Raw genomic sequence first — 20086 nt, 5'->3', positions numbered from 1 at the left:
GGTCTAATTTGTTCGTATTTACCGGTCCCTTTTTTTAATTGCCCTTGGGGAGCCCAGGTGGCATAGTGGTTAAGAACTAACCAAAACGCTAGTTCGAATCCACCAACCTCTCCTTGGAGACCCTATAGGGCAGCTCTACTCTGACCTGTAGGGTCACTATGAGTTGGAATCGACTCAATGGCAATGGGTTTAGGTTTTTTTTTGTTTTTTAATTGTCCCTGGATGCCTGGTGGCACAGTAGTTAAGAGCTTAGTTGCTAACCAAAAGGTCAGCAGCCACCCCTTGAAAACCCTACAGGGCAGGTCTACTCTGTCCTATTAGGTCTCTGTGAGTGAAATCGACTTGACAGCAATGGGTTTAATTGACCTTAGGGAGCCCTGGTAGCACAGCGATTAAGCACTCAGCTGCTAACCAAAAGGTTGGCTGTTGGAACCCACCAACCGCTCCACAGGAGAAAGTTGTGGCAGTCTGCTTCTGTAGAGATTACAGCCTTGCAGACCCAATGAGGCAGTTCAACTCTGTCCCACAGGGTTGCTGTGACTTGGGATCAATTTGACAGCAACAGGTTCATTGACCTTAAGAAAAATATTAGGCCTCCCAGAAACACAGAGTTTCTGACCATATAATTTCCAGAAAAAGATCACAGACATAGCTAGTGTCGACTGTTTAAAGGCTTAATAGTGAGCCAAGCCAATTTAGCATCAATTTGCTACAATCAGCAACTAATGAAAGAGAAATCAGGGTGGCCATGATATGATCAGGATTACTCATGCTGGTGTAAGGCATCCTTCTGTTGCATTCTGCAAGAATATCAGTAAAAAGCTCTGCTAAGAGAGAATTACAGTAATAATATCAGGCTCTGAAACCATGGGCACAGAGAAAAAATGACATACAGAACATGTTGCGAATTGCTTTCTTTCCCATTGAATTGAGTATTGGAGGTAATTATTCTGAATAAAGTACAGATCAGTGCAGCAAACACGTACCCTCTGTCTCAGTGCCTTTTTGAATGTGGCTGAGCCTGATGAACCCAGGGCATTCAAGATCATGTGGGTCTACCCACAGAAATACAGCTAACATCATTACCCATTTCTATTTTGATGCATATATGCCTTTCATGCCCTCTTTGGAAAGTTTCTGTTTTTAAAAACTGTATTCAACCTTCAGTTATATATTGCCGCAAGGTAGGGAAAAGAGGCCTGGGTAAACAGAGAACAGCTGATTATGTAGATTCCCGTAAAGCTGGATTTCATACACGCACAAAGAAATTCAGACTCAAACACAGTTCATCTGCTCTGCATCTAACCTCAGTCCCTGACTCATCCTCGTAGTTAGCAATCAAGATCAACCAGACAGCTCTAGCTATTTCAAAACAGAAACACTTGCCAAGATATATTTTCAACAATAGTCCTTGCCATGTTCTGCAAAAGTGTAGATTTAACTTGATATATGACAGTTATCTCTTCTCAATTACAACTTTGGAGGAAATGGGCCGATGTCTCAGCATCAAAACACAGCAAAAGTAATGAAATATTGATGTGGTTGTTTTTAAGAATCACATTTAGACTTCTTTGTAATTAGTGCTATGGACCTTATGAACTCAATCCTATGTTAATATGTATCCTTTGTCATAAAAATCAGTAATATGGACAACTACGTTGTTTACATGGATTGTCAGTACAAGAAGACAAAGTTTGGGAGTTTACAGAAAGGCTCGTTCCTGGGATAATTTGGCCATTTGTTAGCGGTATAATGTCAGAGCCAACACCCACTAACGGTCCAGGGAGAACAGATATAGCAGGGGGCATTCACAATGTTGTTGCTGACCTGGAAGATTTTGGAAGGATTATTAGGTCCTTCTAACTAAAAGTAAAAATTGAAGTTGTTGATTCTACAACAGGATGTGAAACTACGTATAGACTAATGTATGGATTCCATTTAGTTATATCAGGCCATGAACTTTCTGTAGTCATGATCTTACTAAAGACTGGCCAGAGTTGTGGGATGGAGGAGTTTGTGCTTCGCTCGAGAGGCCCATCTAAAAATACATGGTTAAATCTACCATGTTCAATATGGTCAGTCAGCCATATGCAATCAATGAGATCATATCACATGGCCTATACTCTATTGGGAGCCCTGGTAGTGCAGTGGTTAAAAGCTTGGCTGCTAACCAAAATGTCGGCAGTTTGAATCTACCAGCAGCTCCTTGGAAACTCAATGGGGGCAGTTCTACCCTGTCATGTAGGTTTGCTATGAGTCGGAATCAGCTAGATGGCAATGGGTGTTTGGTTTCTACTTGATAGGAGAACTATGCCCTTGGTTTCATCTTTAATGTACAGAGTCTTATTAAGTCTTTTGAATTCTCCTCCCTGGCAAACTGGGATGGCTATATATAGCCCCCCAATTAATTCACTCTTCCATTCAATCATTCATTCACATACTCATTTTTAAAAAATCAAGTTCCTACTGTGTGCTGGGAATTGTGCTAAATTTTGGTACCAAAAGTCAAATAAAATGTGATCCCTGCCCTTCAGGGGCAAACAGTCCGGAAGTGTCTTATCAGAGACCTGAGAATACTGACTTCAAATACCACTTTTAAAACTCACTTTTCTGATCATAGGCATCTCTGCTTTGACATAGAATTTTACAAACTTATATGTGAGTTGGAAACCCTGGTGGTGTAGTGGTTAAGTGCTAGAGCTGCTAACCAAAAGGTCAGCAGTTCGAATCCACCAGGCACTTCTTAGAAACTCTATGGGGCAGCTCTACTCTGTCCTATAGGGTCGCTATGAGTCAGAATCGACTCAAAGACAACGGGCTTGGCTTGGGCATATGTGAGTTATAACCTTAAAGATATTCTAGTTTAGGCATTCATTTTAAATAATGGGTTAACTCTCTCAATAATGATGGCAATGGCCACTATTTACTGGGTGCTGACTATGTGCTTGGCACTATGCCAAGCCATTTACACCATCTTGTTTAATTTTTCAAAAACCCAATTAGCAGTCATCCCCAAATAAAGGAACTGAGGCTCAGAAAACCTAAACACCTTGCACATTGTCATCTAGATCCTTGCAATTTAACCATTAGTAGCCTCAGCGTCACTTGGGACTTTGTTAGAAAAACTTGGTTAGAAGACCTACTGAATTTCAGGATCTGTAGTTTAACACCATTGCCAGGTGATTCATATGTACATTAAAGCTTGAGAAGCACATGTCATGATAGTCTAAGTGTAGATATGAACCCAGGATGGTCTGACTCCAAAGTCCAAGTTTTGATCACATAGTGTTCATAGAATAGTGATGTCTCAGAAAGCAAGGGCAGACATATACCTTGGGAAGTTTTATATAAGGTGAAGGAACTCATGTATGCTCTCCCACCATCACTTTCAACTGGCATGTATTCTACAAATCCAAATTATATTAAAATAAGGGAAACCATGAAAACTTAAACAAGTAGGCTATTTGTTTTCTTTCATCCGTATAATTTAAAAGTGGTTAATATTTGATAGGTTAATAATAAATATTTTAATATAGTATATTGCATTTGGCTATGAATATATCAAAGGGAAATACAAAGTGAGCTCCAAAAGATAAACTTTTATTGGTCACATGAAATGGAACATAAAATTTGATGGCAATTACCATTTAATCTATTCACATTTGGAAATGTATTGAAAGGGAAACTCATAACTCAGTTAATTGTTATGAATTATTAATTGTTCATTTAAAAAGTGATGAGCCAAACTGCACTTGTTGAAAAACTTCATTTCTCAGTGGCTTTAACCTTTATGTCATTGGTTTTATGAGAACGAAAGGAAAAGAATGACAGAAAGATTCCAATCGTCCAAAAGTAGAAAGTGACAAGACTGGGAACATCTCAGTAACTATATAAAGGTTAACTGAAATTGAAATAGAGTCATGGCTGGCTTCACTCCAGCACACTTAAGTGCAAACCTCTGGGAGTGGTTCCCAGGCATCTGTATTTTACAAAACCCCCTAGGCAATTTTAAAATGCAGCCTGGATTGAGGACTACCTTCTCAGTAATTATACTTTCAGTGGTAAAATTCTTTACGGGGAAACTCAAGGTTTGATTCCTGGCCAGTGCATAACCACCACCCACTGGCCTGTAGACCACTGGTCAATAGAGACATGTGTGTTGCTATCATGCTGAACATGGTTCAGCAAAGCTTCCAGAATAAGACAGACTAGGAAGAAAGGCCTGGCTATCAGCCAGTGAAAACCCTATGGATCACAAAGGTCCAGTCCTCAACCTATCATGGAGATGGCACAGGACCAGGCAATGTGCATGGGGTCACCATGAGTGGGGAGTCTATTCCACAGCACCTAACAGATCTGACTCAAGATATTCTGAACCCCAAGTGAGATGCAAGCATTGCTAGCCCCAGTTAGTCTGAGGGAAGAGGGCGCACAACCAATGCCAGAAGTATTGCACACCATGGTAGCTTTATCAAGACCTCTCCTCAGTTATGAGTGATTTCTGATCCCAACAGCCTAAGATCAAGAATATGTGTGGATTTTAAAGATTCCTGATGTAAATAGCTCCTTCTTTCACACAAATCAATGTTATGAGTTGCTCTTTAAAAAGTGGAAGCTTTTTTTATTAACTAAACCCAGAGATTTATTGTTTAGTGTCAGCAGGATAACTGCTTTATAATTGATTTTTCTGTAGAGAACTGAAAACTTAAGCCACCTTCATTTCCTTTATCTTGACACACATGATTAGCATTACTCTGAAATATATTTTCCCAGATTCCCTATTACCATTTTTTAAAATCAACTTCCTCATTGCCTACTCGTTTTGATAAAATATTTTTAAGACAGGGAGAAAGCAAGTGTGTATAAGGGTAAAAATATGGCTGCCTCACTCCTATTGATAGCTTTATCCTCTTTCTTCAAAGAATTCTGTTTCCGTTCAGTTATACTTTTAAAAATGAATGGGATTATTAGGATACACTAACATCTGCTGATTTATAAAATATTGGAGAAAGAAGTGTTATGGACAATGACAAAAATTTAAAGATATTGAAATAAAATGTAATATTTGCTACCTAGTCTAATGTTCCTAAATTCTTACAGAATTCACGTCAATCAGATATTTAGTATGCAGCAATTATAGCCTTGTACCATTAGTTACCCTCAATTAGCCTCAATTTGCTCAATGGAAATGAAGATAAGAATTAGACCCACCTCACTAACTATCTGTGAGAATTAAATAAGATGATATGAAATGCTTAACACAATCCCTGCCACACAATAAGGGCACACGGTGAGATAATAAAGGTGTAAATGATGTTACCTGCTTTCAAAGTATCATTGAGGATGGTGGGGCTTGAATTAACAAATTTAAGAAAGTAATTAAGTAACAAACAAATGACACAATCAAATGAACACTATGATAGTCAAGGTTCCTTCCTGAAAACAGAAAGGCTAAATGAATGAATGGGATTTAATACTTAGTGTGTCATTTTTTGTGTGTTTATTTCAAAATTTTGTGGCTATTTCATTGCCATGGGTAAATGCAAAATTTTAATTAAGATTTTGTCCAAAGTCACTACCTTTTAGTTTTATAATTTCCAAGTAGAAAAATAAAACCCTTTGTGATAAACTTTTATCCATTAAATTCACCCTAACCTTAGCAACACATCTTCATCAATTTTAGGATCATACTAAATCCTGGAAATTACCCTGTGGTGCTAAAATGCCTGCCTGCTAACCAGGCCTTGAATTACGGAGCTCCCTAAACAAGCCAAAAGCTAGACTGGGTTTTCCGCTTGGACATCAACCAATTGCTCCAGAGAAAGGACTGGACAATTATAATCCACTGAGTCACCGTCAGACCTATTGGATACTTAACTATTTCCAGCTTTGTGGCTATTGACACCTTTAGGGGTTTGTATTTCAAAAAAAAATTCATTCAGTTTCTTTCTTTTTTTTATTCTTTTAAGAAATCCTCAGAAAACTTTCTGTGGGGTTACGTGGCTATTCTTAGAAAGCTCAGGCTATGTGCTATTTTCCTGCAAAGTAAAAATTTCTCTTCTTATACTAGAAAAATACTCAAGTTGAGACTCTTACTTTGAAGGGAATACTGTTATTTATTCCCCCAGAAGGAAAAAAAAAAAAAAAATAGTACAAGCAACAATTTAAGCACATGTCACACTGCCCTTGAAGAAGTAAGGCTGAATTTCACAGTGAACCAAAAGGCACTGAGGAATGGAGGATAAGTTAATACTTCTATCAGCCCTGGTGTCACTACAAAATATGAAAATGAGAAGGAAGCATAGTCTCCGAAGGGTACAGAGAGTGTGAGGGACTTGTGCTGTCACTAGCAGCACGCCTACATGGGACTCATTGTCAGGCCAGCCCATCATGGTTTCGCCCAAGCATTTAAAATGTGCCACCCCTCTGTGCACAATTTGGACACTCTGTTTTATGTTTTAAAATGAATTTACTAGTTGCTGCAACTACATATGGAGGGCAGAGAGAAAAGTTATAAGAAGTACCTCTCTGAAGGGGCATAGTAAGATGAGACCCTGGGTTGAAGGATTCTTCAATCAGTAACCAAACATTTATTGATTTCTACAATCCCCACACCCTCATAGGTGCTACACATAGGCTTGGAAACAGAAAGGTGCAGGCTTATTCTTCAACAGCTGTGTTAGTGCTTGTGCAAAATAATAAATGGCTGAATCACTCGGAGGCCCAATATTCTCAGACAGTCAGAGCAACTACAAAGTATTAAACTTACCTGCTGAGCAGGTAAGTTTAATACAGCTGGTAACCTCGAGGAGGTTACCAAACCTAACGAGATTGGAGTAAAATGGGTGAAACTGACATTTCCTGTTCAAAGTACTTGTTAGCTGATGTGAAGTCACTTCCAACTCTTTCAGAAATAGATTGTCAGGCCTTTCTTCCTAGTCTGTTCTTGTCTGGAAGCTCTGCTGAAACTTACCTGTTCAGCATCATAACCCAAAAAAATACCCACTGCTTTTGAGTCAATTCTGACTCATAGCAACCCTATAGGACAGGGTAGAACTACCCCATAGAGTTTCCAAGGAGTGGCTGGTGGATTTGAACTGCCGACCTTTTGCTTAGCAGCTAAACTCTTAACCACTATGCCACCAGGGCTTCCATTCAGCATCATATTAACACACAAATCTCCACTGATGGACAAGTACTGGCTATGCCTGAGGGGCATTGGCCGGGAGTTGAACCTGGGTGCCCCACGTGGAAGGCGAAAATTCTACCACTGGGCCACCACTACCCTCCCAAAGGATTTGTTTTCGTGGTTGTTTTTAAGTGCTGTTGAGTCAATTCTGACTCATAGTGACCCTGTAGGACAGAATAGAACTGCCCCATAGGGTTTGACTTGAACTGCTGACCTTTTGGTTAACCACTATGCCCCAAAGGATTTAGGACCCTCATAATTGCTCTGCAGGTGAAAGGAAATTGAAGATAATTTTAGGTCTACCTAGCTGAGTAGCTCTCTCTTACATAGTGGTTGGAATCCTGGTTCTGCCTCTTGTGAACTGTGACTTGTTGAGCAAACTATATAATGTCTCCTATCTCGCGTTTCACTTCTTTTAAAAAAAAAAGATGATTCCACCTCACAGAGTTGTTATGAAATTAAATGAAATGCTAGAAACTACTGAGTTCATTTCCTGGGGCATGGTAAGCCCCAAAGTTCACCTCAATACAGAAAATAATGTTCCGTTACAGCATGAATTTCTGTCCAAAACTTTATCCAGAAACTGACAGTCAAAAAGGACACTGTGAACACAACTTCTTTCAAGAGAAGACAGGAGTTCACTGGGGATCTTTTCTTTCCTTCGGCAGGTACCTAATTTCCATCTGTAGGAGTGTGCATTTCTCACTGAAGAGAGGGTTTGAAAACGTGACTAGACATCATGACCAAAGCCTCTCCAGAGGGTTTCTTCAGTCCAGCATGAGTCCAGTTTTGTTTGTCTCCAAAGTACTTAAGCTTCTCCTGCTGCCTATGTCTTTACTTCCAAACTGGCATGACTTTCATAAACAGGAAAGATGAATACCTTATAGAGAAATATGCTGGAGTCTTACAAGTAAATACACCCATGTTGTAAAGACTTTATAAACGAAATTGCATCCCAAGGTTTTTCACTAAAAAACCACATCGTGTGCCAAAAACTGCACTTGGACAGTTCACATATATTATTTCATTTATTTCTCCCAATAGGCCTGTAACAAAGTGCTATTGTACCCATTTTATAGATGAGGAAACTGATGCTCATAAATGTGAAATAATTGTTTCAACGCAACTGGTCACAACTAGTTGTAACTAGTAAGTGACAGAACTGTTATAACACCAAAATATAGATCTGATTCATTGCACCATATGCCACACAAACTCACTGAACTAAGTCCACAATAGACACACTTTAAGCTCAATCCTCCTTGGTACAAGGAGGATAATTAAAAAAAAAAAAAAAAATTGCCGTCAGGTCAATTCTGACTCATAATGACCCAATAGGACAGAGTAGTACTGCCCCATAGAGTTTCAAAGGCTATAATCTTTACTGGAGCAGGCTGCTACATCTTTCTCCCATGAAGAGGCTGGTGGGTTCGAACTGCCAACCTTTTGTTCTAAAGGTTTGGTTAACAGCCAAACACTTCATCGCTGCACCACCAGGGTAATAGGAGGTTTCAATATTCTGATTTTGGACCACAGCCCAGCTACAGGATCAATTTGCTTTCAGTGCGCTGGAAACAACCGTCAGTATTATCGGGTATGTTCATGAACACAAACACCACTACACAACAGAGAAAGAGCCTTCTGGATGAAAACAAACATCGACTGACAAAGGTTAGCAAGCAACTCTTTCTATCACCTCACCATCTGCCAGCAGGAGCAAATGTTTATTCACTGCCCTCCATGTGCAGTGAATTTATTCCTCAGAATCAACAACTAGGCCATCCATGCACACTTTGAACAGGCAAGTTGGACTCTCAGATTCCCAGCTCAGAAGGACAATGCTTAGATGCCTGCAGAAGAGAGACCCTTGCTGCAGTGGTTAAGTGCTAGGCTGCTAACCAAAAGGTTGGCAGTTCAAATCCACCAGCTGCTCCTTGGAAACCCTATGGGGCAGTTCTACTCTGTCCTATAGGGTCACTAGGAGTCAGGATCAACTCGATGGCAATGGGTTTGGTTTGGTTTTGGTGGAGATGTGCCATCTACACATTCACATAGGCGTAGGGCATGAAGAGAAAGAATGAGCTGTCACTCTGGATGCAAATCATGCAATTCCAGCCCAGACCCCTGTGTCTTTTCACACAAAAATTACTCAAAGTACTTATGAAAATATTTTCTGACCAACTCCCCAAGCCTATCAAAAATTCAAATACATGGACGCGAAACAGGGGCTCAATTAGCAGACGGTATTTCACTTCACAAATTAACGCTCCACAAAAGAAAATGGCGCATGCATCAATGGCTGTCAGGTGATAAGTTACTGGAGCTTATTCGGCAAAACACATAATGGCATTCCTATTCCAGCATCATCATCCTGGCAAGCACTTCTCATCTTCATGTTTAATCTTCACAAAAGCCTTGTTTCAAAGATACCACTGGATGCATTTTACAGATGAGGCAACTGAGGCCTGGAGAGATGAAACAAATTTCCTAAGGAAATAAAAATTAGAAGAGAAAGGAGTGAGGCTCAAATCCAGCTCTCTTCCTCTCCAGAATATTCCTTGTCTGGGTGCTGTGTGCAGAGGACGGTGCTATAGCCGTTCAGCAGTGCACTCTGTTACAGAAGCCAGGGTGAGAAAGGGGGGTGTAATGAGGAAGACTGTTGAGCTTGAAACACATGCCTGGTAATTTTTAGAAGCAATGAGAAGCCATGATCCACAGTGCCATCATTAGCCTAGTGAGATGCTGCTCAGGATCAAAGGAAAGTGCACACTGGGTGCTTGGAAACAGGAAGGTGCAGGCTTATTCTTCAACAGCTGTGTTAGCGCTTGTGCAAAATAATAAATGGCTGATTCACTCAGAGGCCTGGTATTCTCAGACAGTCAGGGCAACTACAAAGTGGCTCTACTCTGCAGGTCTGCAGTGAAATGGAAAGTAACTGCTGTTGCACTGTAACATTTCTGTGAAATGAGGTGACAGCATTGGGTAGCATGGCAAGAACAATATGTGGACCAGCTTTTATTGTGGTAGCAGCTTTCATGATGTCATGTCAGCACTACATGGTCAGGCTTCCTGTGTTGCCAGGAGACAAGCAATGGCAAGAATTCTCTTCATCATCAAATCATTAGCTGCTGGTAGCAGACACACTGTCTCAGCTCTCATGTCATGTGTCTGTCATCCCTTCTGGAAGGGTATAGGAGGAGAAGTGGAGATGGCTCGAAATAGGGGCTGCTGATGCTGAAACAGGATCTTTGAAAACATGGGGAGGTGTCATGGAACAGAACTCCATGAGGTTTGGCAATATGCTCCCATTTCTACAAGAAGTAGGGATATTCCCCAGCTCATAACGCAGTGACCCATCATGGTGGGAGAAAAGCCATTTCATCTTAAAAACTGAAAAAATTGTCTGGTGAAAAGAGGGATGAGCAACGAGAGACAAAGGAAATGAAATAGGGCAATGGAAGATATCCTGGGATCACTCTGGGCTTACGTGAATGGATCTGCTTACAGTAAGAAGACAACAGAGTGAGTGTCCCACAGGAAGCACTGACCTGTCCACAGCCTGGTCTGATAAGCCGTAGGCTGGCTTGGCTATGAGGTATCTGGATTTAGCAAAATAAAAAAAAACACTTGGACACCAAGCAGATTCCTACATCCCTGCGTTCAAACCTTAGGAGAGAGCAGGGTTTGAACACAGTGGGGGCAAGAAAGTTCTCTCTTGCCCAGACTGGTTTTAGAGTCTGTTGTAGGTCTGAGCTTAAGCATGGGCACCTTGGTATTGCAGAATCACCTCTCCGCCAGGTATATCAGCCAAGCATCTCTGAGAGCACCCTCCAGAAGAAGTAGACCCACCAAATGGCCCAGCCTGCTTGCTTACTGGGACTCCGAGTTGGATTTTAGAATGGCCCTTGATGTGGCAGCAAGTATCACACTATACCTCATCCAATTCTTCACTGCCAAAGTAGATTAGGGGATCTGGTACCATCCTGGTGGGGTAGTGGTTAAGAGCTATGGCTGCTAACCAAAAGGTCGGCAGTTCAAATCTACCAGGCACTCCTTGGAAACCATATGGGGCAGTTCTATCCTGTCCTGTAGGGTCACCATGAGTCGAAAGCAACTCAATGGCAACAGGTAAGGGTAACAGTACCATCCAGGAACTCCTATAGCCCAGTGTTAGCAATTCCATTTGGTTTTATGTTGGTCTGCAAATGATTTTGTCTGGCTAAACAAAGCAACACTGTTGCCTGCGTAATATGTTGCAAGTTTAGCCTCTCAGTTGGATGACATTTGTGCTTTGATGGACCATTCCCAAAAAAACCCATCAGAAGCTCCACCAGGAAACTACTCTCTGTAAAACCATTTGGGAATGCTTAGGTCCATGGAATTATGTAAGTCAATGTACAGATACATTATTAAGTCCTTTGCAGAAATGCTACATCCAGTACCACAATACATTTATAGAAAACGGCTCCCTTTTTGTTCTATCATGAATCTCATTATTGACATATCTAAATTGTGTTATTTGAGGAGAATGCAAATCACAATCCCCAGGCTTGCCTTGCCAACACAATCCTTTTTGTGCTGCTTTAGGTGCATAAATGTAACCTTATTCCAATCTGTTATCCTTCATTAGGAAAGCATTTTTGGAGAGAAATAAAAGCCACCAGGCAGCATCCAAATTGGAAGGAAACGCCATACACCTATCACTTAGCTTATTTTCCTGTATGAATTTGTGGCACTTTTGGTACCAAATGCTCAATCCAATACTTAACTACAGAGAGCAACTCATATTTGGAAAAATCTGGATGCAGTGAATTAGAATTGCATTCACATTTACTCACGCACGTGGCAGGTGCTCAGTGCTGTAGTTTACGCACATAGGAGCGCTCATCCAACATGGTTACGTTGAATGTGTTATGCTCAATTAATAGATAATAACATGTATTGTAACGTCTATGAGATATCCATGTAATCCTCTGAGAGACAGATTTTTTGTTTTGAGGGTTTTTTTTTTTCTTTTTTGAGTGATTCTAGAAAATACCGTTCATCTTTTCTCTAACAATAACTTATTTTTTATTAAGTTTTTTGTATCAAGAAAATTGCGACATTCATTTTATAAATATTACAGTTTGAATCATACATAAAAAGCCAGAGTAAATTATTTATATTAGTAGACTTATGAGTTCATAGTGTGAGGATGTGTTCGCCTCCTAAAGTATGAGAAAATTATGAATCTAATACTTTGCCATAATATCTAAGAAGACAGAACATTAATTTCTTGATTTTTTTGTGTTATGAGTACTATAAGGAAAATCTTCTGAAGACTTTTTTTTTTCGTTTATAATATCCCAGACTCCTTAGAGATATTAGAAAATGAACCCATCCACAAGATGGTATGTTTTTATCCATAATATTAGAGGCAAAGTTACAATTTCCCTTTATTAAAACTTGATTTCATTTGCTTTAATAGCCCACGTGCAGATATATTCAATTCCAACATGTTCTCATCTGAAAATCTGTGAGTGTTATTCACTATACGTCTAATGTCAAGTAGTAAAACACACAGTACAATAAAAAGATGGTTCAAAACCCCCTTATTTTCCATCTATTAGTCAGATTAATGGGGATGACACATGAGTTCCACTGTTATACCCCTCTAGTGGCAATCTTCTCAAATTAGGAACTGCCAATATGAGGGAAGCAAAAGAACTTGATATCATTTTAAATTTAACTTCAGCCTACTCTCAAGCCATTACAGCCCGATTAAAGGAGATCTCTCGCCATTATATTCAGCCCAGCGGTATTTTAAAGTTCAAAAGGTAAAAAGCACTTTTCACCATAAATAAACTGTGAGGCAAAATTATTTTCAATGAAGTTTCAATTTCAGCGAAAATAAAGTAGGTAATTACATTGGCTATTACTGAGGTCACTGCCTTCATTGACCATCTGGTAGCTTCAACTAAAAAATAGGTATCATTTGCAACATGGACAGAAATGAGCAAAATGTCCGAAGCTTCCTTTTTAAAGTCTTGTAAATTCAGTTAATTCAGATATTAACAAGCTTCATGAAACAATTACTGGGGGAAAAAAAAAAAAACCCTCATGGTCCTTTTTTGAAGCTGAACAACTCAGCGAAAGAAAAAAAAAAAGACGCAGCAGAAAGAAAAATGTAATGTCTTACCATTACCATAGTTACTGTTTCCCCATGATGGTTCCTTGCATAACATTTTTATCATGCCAAAAACCGATGAACCAAAGTTATTATTCCAACTTCTATAGCATTCTTATGTGAATCCTATTTGTTGGATCAAAACCATTCATTTTCAAGTTGGAAACATTATTCCCTGGTAAAGAGTATAATTTAATTTTTGCCAATTTTGTTCTACTTCCTACAACCTGAGAACGGATCAAAAGAGTTTAGGAAGTTGGACCGATGCTGTTTCAAGTCATTTTCAATGCATGTTTGTTTTATTATTTGATTTTTATTTTAGTCTTTTACCTCTGCGGGGGGGGGGATGTTATTATTGGATTTTTGTACAGCCTTGGCTCACAGCATCTATTATTGCTTGAAGAGAAAAATAGTTCGAATAGTTCATTGCTTTTTTTTTTTTAACTTTGCAAATACTTATAAGTCTGCTTTTCAAAAAGAGAGAAAGAGGGCTTTCATTTAATTTGATCTGAGCCTTAAACCTAGGATAACTTTATTCGTATATCCTTTGTAAAACTCAGGTTGTATTGTGTTTTGTGTTGTTTTGTTTTCCTAATATAGAGGCCACTAGCTTCAGGTTATGCTATTCACTCAGCTTCAAAATAGAAGGCATAGTTTCTTAAGATTCCATTCTCTGTATTCATTGCTGTTGGAGAGTCTTTGAAAACACCCTTGCCAGTATACCCAGATATCAACCGAAAAAAAGGAACCAAAAGGTGGGGTGCAAGGCAGGAGGAGAAAATAAGTTGCTAAGAGAAAAAAAAGCATATTTTCAATTTGAGGTTATTTCTATCCAGTCAAGTCATTTGGAATTATTCACAGTAAAGATTAATGATTCTTTGTAAGTAGGGGTAGGACTTAGAGGCATTAAGACTAGTTTCTCCTGACAAAATCTATTCCGCGGTGATGCCAGCCGGGAACCAGCAGGGGAGACTTGGTTAAAACACCTTCAGAACAGAGCACTTTTACCCAGAGCCTGGCGCGGAGGAGCTGTCGCAGTACCGTGGTTTTGGGATGTGGAATAAAAGTATTCACAGCAGCGTTTTAAAACGCAGCCAGTGGAGGACTCCCAAAGCAACTTATTTGCTTGTGGACTTACCGGTGGGGGAATTTTAAATCACAAATCATTATCCCTCCATCCCAACTAGTCAGATAGACCCTCAGGGAGTGCAAACAAATTTCTGAGAAAAACGTAACAATGGTGGCTATTATTCTCTGTTTTTTCTCTCTCTCTCTTTTTTTTTTTTCATTTCTTTGGAACATTGAAAGTAGAAAACAATTTGCTTTGCCAGAAAAGAAAAACCTCAAGAACAATTTTTCAGGCAGTGAGTGTGGGGGCTGTCCCATTTCATCAGGGGTAGAGTTTCAGGGTCATGGCGAATCCTAGCTCCCTTTGTGAAATTCATTGTGTGCCCTCCTGCCAGGCGACCACGCCCTGCCCCGTTGTGCAGTGCCATGCTCACGGTTTACCACGAGTGCACACTCAGGTCATTGTGGTGGTTGTTAGGTGCCTGTTGAGTCCATTCCTACTCGTAGCAGCCCCACGTGACAGAGTAGAACTGCCCCATAGGGTTTTCCAGGTTGTGTTCTTTGCAGAAGCAGATCACCAGGTCTTTCTCTCGAGGAGCTGCTGGGTGGGTTCGAACTGGTTAGCAGCCAGCCGATCCAGGTGCGCCACGAGAGCTCTTTCTTAGATCATTGGCAGCTTCATTTACCCTAACATCGCTGCTCCTGTTCTCCCCTCATCCTCAGAAATAGGTGAGCTGATTTCCCCTTGCCTTCCTGCTGAGCACTAAGAGATATTTTATCAGGCAGGACAGATTTTACACTTTGGAGTAACTTTGGCAATTAAATCTCACAAAGAAATCCAATAGTTTCCTATTCGGGATATGAAATTATTTCCTCTATGGCCCATGGTTTGATATTGACTTCTTGCAAATATTTATATTCGTACCATCGTAGCTGTACTGCAGGAGAAAGGCGGCTCTGTATGAAATAATGGCTGTAATTATTTGATAGGTTCTTTTTGTGACAGCAGTGTATCTTTCAGCTTTCACTTTTACACCAAACTAGAAATTAGGAGGTAGTCTCGCTGTGGAAACTGATGTTGGAAACTGTCCATCCATCATGAGGCACGATTCTTTCTCTGAGGGGAATTTTCTGCTGGATTGCCAAGTGCATAATATTCCCCTGGAGCTAGGTTGCATAAAACAACATTGCTGTGACACATCCCGTGATATTTAACTCTAGAGGGCCCGGCAGCCCAATACATGGGGATACTCGTTGTGTTCTGTAGTTATCATCGGGGCTTAATGCCCAGAAAGTCAGAAAAATTTGTCTAATCCTGGGGTAGAAAAGCAATTAAAATCCATCCCAGCCATGAGAACCTCCACATAATCCATTATTCCTGCCCTATTTTTAAGCCCTTAGAGGAAGAATGTCAGGAGAAGCAAGCAAAGGAAGCCATGGATTTTTTTCAACAAATGTGTATAGAGTATGAATTCTGTGCCACATACTGTTACGGGCACTGAGAATACAGTGGTAAGAAGACAGACATAGGCCCAGCTCTCAAGGAGCCTATAATGCTAGTGGAGGCAGACAGTAAACAAATAAATGAATAAACAATGGCTGAGATCACTTTGGAAACCCCGGCGGCATAGCGATTAAGTGCTATGCCTGCTAACCCAAAGGTCGGCAGTTCAAATCCACCAGGCGCTCCTTGGAAACTCTATGGGGCAGTTCTACTTTGTCCTATAGGGTCTCTCTGAGTTGGAATCGACTCGATGGTAATGGGTTTGGTTTGGCTTGAGATCACTTTAGACTGTAAAGGAGCCGTGGTGGTGCAAGAGTTAAGTGCTTGGCTGCTAACCAAAAGGTTGGTGGTTTGGACCCCACCCAGTGGCTACACCAGAGAAAGATCTGGTGATCTGCTCCCATAAAGATTACAGCTAGAAAACCCTATGGAGCAGTTCTACTTTGTCACATGGGGTCGCTATGAGTTGAAATGGACTTGTCCGCACCTAACAAAAGTCGCAAAGGACTTTCTGAGAAGGTAATGCTCTGGCTGAGACCCGTGTGAAAAGTTTTGGAAAAAGATGGTTCCAGGGAAAGAAGACAGCTCCCACAAAGGTGAGAAGGCAGGAGTGGGCTTGGCCAGTTTAGAAAATGGGAGGGAGCAAGTGTGACTGGAGTGTTGTGAGCATTAGGGAGGTGGATGGAAATGAGGCAGGAGAGGGAAATAAGACAGATCACAGGTACTTGAAGGCCAGTACAAGAAGTGTGGATTTTATTATAAGTGTGATGGACATTAAGCAGGAGAGTAGCAGGATCTGGGAGTTTAGATTTAAAAATAATAACAATTCTGGCTATTGTGTTGACAATGTATTTTAAGATGGAGGAGCTGGGGGAAGGCAAGATTGAAACCAAAGAGACTGCAGTAGTCCAGGGAAAACATGTTAGTGGCTTGGACTGGGTGAGCAATGCAGGTAGTGAAAATGGATGGATTCAGGACCTGTTGTAGTCTGTGACTGCCTCTATTGAGAAACTCAGTACTGAATCTAAATATTGAGGTGGTCTGCAACAGAGATGTCCTTTTTCTGTTTTCTAATGCCCTAGTTTTACGGATGCCTTGTTATAATGGTTTGTATTTGTTTCTACTTAGTGGAAAGGAAACAGAGGGACAAAAGTCTTGACATTCACAGCATTTCATCATATGGACGTAAAGTATAGCGGCCAGGCAGAATACCAAAGTGGTGAAGCCCAGAGAACTGGAAGGGAACCCTGGCTCTGCAACCCAGTACCTGTGTGATCTTAGACAGGTTATTTAATTTCTCTGACTCTTGGTTTCTTTGTCTATAAAATTGTTATGATAAGAGCACCTACCTTGCAAGATTTTTAAAATGATTAAATAAACCACAGTATAGAAAGTGGTTAGAATAATGCCTGTCACAGTGTATAAGCACTCAATCATTAAATGACATTGTTAGCTGCTGTTCAATCAGCCCAGCTCTTGGTAACCTAACACACAGCTAGAATGAAACACTGCCTGGCCCTGTGCCATCTCCATCACTGGGTACAGTTTGGACCATTGTGATCCAAAGGGTTGTCATTGGCTGATTTTCAGAAGCAGATTGCCAGGCCTTTCTTCCTAGTCTGTCTTAGTCTGGAAGCTTCATTGAAACCTGTTACAGCATCACAGAGACACACGAGTCTCTGCTGACAGATGGGTGGTGGCTGCACATGAAGCCCATTGCCCAGGAATCGAACCTTGATTCCCCGCTTGGAAGGTAAGAAGTTGACCAGTGAACCACTACTGCCCACACACAATTAAATGTTAGAAGACAATTATTATTATTAATATGGCTATTATGGTTTGACTGAACCCCTCCTAAAAGAGACACATATGATAACCTATCAATATGCACTTTTAGTTACAAAACAGGAAGAGGGACTATGTGGAGTTTTTTTTTTTTTTTTTAACTATCTCTTTTTTTGTGTTACAATGTGTATAATGAGAAGAGGAACTAACATCTAAGTTCTTGTTTCTCGCCAGATGTTTAATATACAGGTATATCCTATTTAAATGTCTGTGTAATCAAAATAGTTACCATTTTTGGTAAGTTTTTTATATTGTCTATTTTATCTTCAAAATAACCTCACTATGTAAATATTTTGTGCCTGTTTTACAGATGTGGAAGCCAAGGGTCAGGGAGGTTACTTGCCATGCCTAGTGAGTTGAGGAACCGGGAGTTGGCCCCAGATCTGTTTGACTCCATAGTCCTTGCTATTTCTCCTAAAGGATGGGTAAGAGGCAAACTCTAGCAGGCTACCTCTGTTTGTCTCTTTGGTCCATCATCAGACAAACCAGAAAATTAGGTTTGCCCTCCTTCCTTTCTCCCCAGGCCAGCTTAGGTCTTCATCGTACCTGGACTGGTCTCCAATTAAGGATATTCTCAGCTAGATGGTCCCTGAGTGATGCAAACAGTTAATGTACTCAGCTGCTAACCGAAGGGTTGGGGGTCAGAGTTCACCCAGAGGTGCATCAGAAGAAAGGCCATTGAAAACCATCTAGAGCGCAGTTCTAATCTGACACACCAGGGTCTCCATGAGTCAGAATTTACTTGATGGCAACTGTTTTTTTGTTTTTGTTTTTTTTGAGCTAGATTCCTAGCCTAGTTAGCATGTATCGATCATGCATTTTAGTGTCATTAGTCAAGTACCTATCATCAACATGAATTAGTTATGTGCTTCTTAGGTAATAAACTGATGAGGTTTGGAAATCACTGAAAATCCTTTACTCATCAGTGTGGTCATTCAATCTTGTCCCATTATTCTCACTTTATTGCTCTTGACAATGTAGGTAAGCATCTATTGATGTTAACATTGTAAACTAAATCTATATCTTGTAGTTTATAATAACTTAGTCATACAAATTCATTTATCTTGAAATTTTGGCATGTCTCTACTGACATGGAATTTTTGTCATAAAGTTTCATTCTATTAGTTATATAATGCTAGGGAAAATAATACACAATTTCAATTCTTGGTACCTTTGATTTTTATGCTTGTTTCCAAAAAATAAAATTAATGAATTTTAAAATAGCAAAGGAATAATCCACAATATTGATTAAAGCATGTTTACCTATATAAACTAAAGAAAAGAAAGCTGATGTCTCATCAGAAAATTGTGAAGAACCAAAAATTACTTGTTTTTAAAGACTTTTTTGTCAAGTTTGCTACCTGGTCTCCACAAAGGCCCTGATGATGGAGGCCTGGTGGTCCAGTGGGTAAGAGCTCAGATGCTAACCAAAAGGTCAGCTGTTCGAATCCACCAGCCACTCCTTGGAAACCATATGGGGCAGTTCTGCTCTGTCCTATAGGGTCTCTATGAGTTGAAATCAACTTGATGGCAGCAAGTTTGGTTTTTGGTTTTCCAAGTGTTTATTAAACTATATAGTTCTTAATCCTCCTTCACATCATCTAAAAAACAAACCCGTTGCCATAGAGTCGATTCCTACTCATAGTGACTCAAAAACAAGTTTGGTTTTGGTTTTCAAACTGTTTATTAAACTAGAGATCTTGTTCCTCCTTCACATCATCAAAAAAAAAAAAACAAGCCTGTTGCCATCGAGTGACCCTATAGGGTTTCCAAGGAGTGGTTAGTGGATTCAGACAGCCGACTTTTTGATTAGCGGCCAAGCTCTTAATCACTGCATCACCGGGGATGCTTCACATTGTCACTGCCCCTAAACCAAACCAAACCAAACTTGTTGCCGTCGAGTTGATTCCAACTCATAGTAACCCTACAGGACAGAGTAGAACTTCCCCATAGAGTTTGCAAGGAGCAGCTGGTGGATTCGAACTGGTAAACTTTCCGTAAGCAACCGAGCTCTTAACCACTGTGCCACCAGGGCTTCTCAGTGCACCTAAAGATTGGCAAGTGCCTACCATACAGGGAAAATGCAATGTATTCATTTTTAGATACATTTCCATTTGGGTGGATTTGGGAGGTTTTGGTTTATTTTTGAAAATACATACTTTCTTCATAACCCATCCATTGAACCCATTGCCATCGAGTCGATTCCGGCTCATAGCGACCCTACAGGACAGAGTAGAACTGCCCCACAGGGTTTCCAAGGAGCACCTGGTGGATTCGAACTGGTGAGCTTTTGGTTAGCAGCCACAGCACTTAA

The 20086-nt window shown here is 40.3% G+C and overlaps 1 protein-coding gene across 5 annotated transcripts in view; it reads left to right on the top strand.

Moving 5' to 3' along the window:
• The window catches only part of NTNG1 (netrin G1), a 416081-nt gene that overhangs the window by 373190 nt on the left and 22805 nt on the right, over positions 1 to 20086 (top strand). The gene's annotated exons all lie outside the window — the stretch shown is intronic.

Source organism: Elephas maximus, chromosome 3 (assembly GCF_024166365.1).
Source record: "Elephas maximus indicus isolate mEleMax1 chromosome 3, mEleMax1 primary haplotype, whole genome shotgun sequence".
NCBI classification, from domain to species: domain Eukaryota; kingdom Metazoa; phylum Chordata; class Mammalia; order Proboscidea; family Elephantidae; genus Elephas; species Elephas maximus.
The sequence above is the reverse complement of the archived record's forward strand: the minus strand, read 5'-3'. Positions and strand labels throughout refer to the sequence as shown.